This window comes from Pleuronectes platessa, chromosome 4 (genome assembly GCF_947347685.1).
Source record: "Pleuronectes platessa chromosome 4, fPlePla1.1, whole genome shotgun sequence".
NCBI lineage: Eukaryota > Metazoa > Chordata > Actinopteri > Pleuronectiformes > Pleuronectidae > Pleuronectes > Pleuronectes platessa.
The window spans coordinates 19,163,392-19,165,520 of NC_070629.1; positions in this window are offsets into that span (position 1 = coordinate 19,163,392).

Sequence of the window (2,129 nt, forward strand, 5' to 3'; positions counted from 1 at the left end):
CAGCATGTGCACTGTGTTGTCTCCGCGCAACCGGGACAAGATGAACACAGTGGTCGAATAAGAATAGAATATGTGAACTTGAGCAAATTAAAAAAAAGAAGACGGGGCCACGGGTGTCACGTATCTGAACTGGTAACATGGTTGTCAGTTATTTATCTCTCTATGTTTTCATACCATCACGTCACACATATTCTATAGTGACATCACGGTGTGACACATCCTCTGACACTGCGGTGTCTCTTGGCGGCCACTAGGGGTCGTGAGGGCCAAACTTGAGTTTAGTGAATAGAGGTTATTTCCTGGGCTCATGTGTATCTTAACATCTTCTGCACTTTTCAGTCATCTAGAGACGAGAAGCTAATTCCATGCAGTACCTGCAGAATTTATCAATGAGCATATCATCCAACAGTAAATGTGAATGCGTGTTCTTTAACCAGTCCATAGAATAGCACGTCCAGGCCCAACCGACTTTTCTTTAGTGTTGTGTACTTGTGTATAACTGTGACAAAATCACCACAAGCAGTCTCGGTGCAGTTTTCTGTTTATCCACTCTTTTGTCCTGTGTTGAACACATTTGTCGACACATAAAGAACATGTGTGTTGAGGGAGGATGTGTCGGCTGCTGTTTTCATGTCACAGCAACCGGATGAATTTCTCTGCTTTAGAATAAAATACATCAACTCTCATTTCAAATGAGGATCTAAGGATTCCTCAGTACCTTCTGTCCTGGGATCTCTTACACCGATCATTTAACACATGTAAATGTATCCTTCAAGTAAAACCAATGGTGCATTTTCTTGCCTTGATTCACTGTACCCTGTATCTCATAACCACATAAACTTTATTTATAATGTTAGTTTCAACCAATGAGCAAACTCCTTTTTCACATCTTCTTATAGGTTTTCTGTTGTTTCTCTGTTTAAGTTTTTGAATGACGTATTATTGCATGTTAATAATACAAATGTCCTTAAAGGGGAAAAATAACCTCTAAGGGGAAACTTCACCTCACATGTTGCAGAAGAATAGGCCGTTTAGTTCAGCACGTGTGTCGAGCTCGTCCACCAGTTTCTCCTGTGATAGGCCCTGCTGTCGATCAGGGGTTAAAGTCAGATCTTCATTTGCTTCGACTCCACTTTTAATTTGACTGGAGGTTAACTTGTCCAAGTGGCTGTCGTCCACCTAAACCAACCATCAGTGTGAAAGCACCAGCCAGCTGAAATATCTGAAAAACAACAGGGGCTCAGACTGAGGGCTGGTTCCCTGCCAACGTGGCTGCTAGATGCCAAACCAAAACCAAATATGGCAGGAGAAAAACTCCACTCTGCAGGTGGCTGCTGTTGGATTTAGAGACCTCGTCGTAACACTGTGCAAAACACATTCCAGCCTGGCTGCTGCTTAATCAATCAATGCTTTATGGATGTGAATATGTGAATCTAATATTATGTGTTCTGATTACAGTTCACTCACTATGTGCTTATAACGTCCTGTAATTATGTTGAATTAGCTACATGAGCTACGCTTCAAAGCTGCGAGCACAAAGAGAGACCACCTGACCCCGAAACCCAAACAATCCTCCAGCTGCATGATGGGAGAATATCGGCAAAATCAGCTTTCACTTCTCGTGAAAAAACGCAGGTACCTTGCATTGGACATCAGAGGCACAGCTTATTTAATAAGGCAATTTATCTACAGGTGAACTATCGTGTGTCTACTCCTTTGTTGTTGTCTCACTAAGTCTAAACTAATACTTTACATCCTCATGAGGTGTTGGCAGACGAGACGGAAGTGAAGTTAAAAAATAAACAAATTAAATGAATTGTCCGAATTATTTGTATTGAATTAATTGTGTTTGTGTACACTTGTCAATGACCCTGATAGACTCTATAGGTTCATTAGAGGAGGTGTAAGGGGCGATGGTGTTTCCATATTACAACAATAAGATAATTACACCTTTCTTAAAAAGATTTTTATCAAATCTGAGCGAAAGCTACACTTTCCCTGCTGGCCGCCCACCTTTCTTAAATAAAACATGTTTGCCTTTAAAAAGGGAGGTGGTGGGGCTGAGTGAAAACAATGAAAACTGGTGTGTTTTACATTCTCCTCTTTAAAAAAGGAAACCAAACCAAACA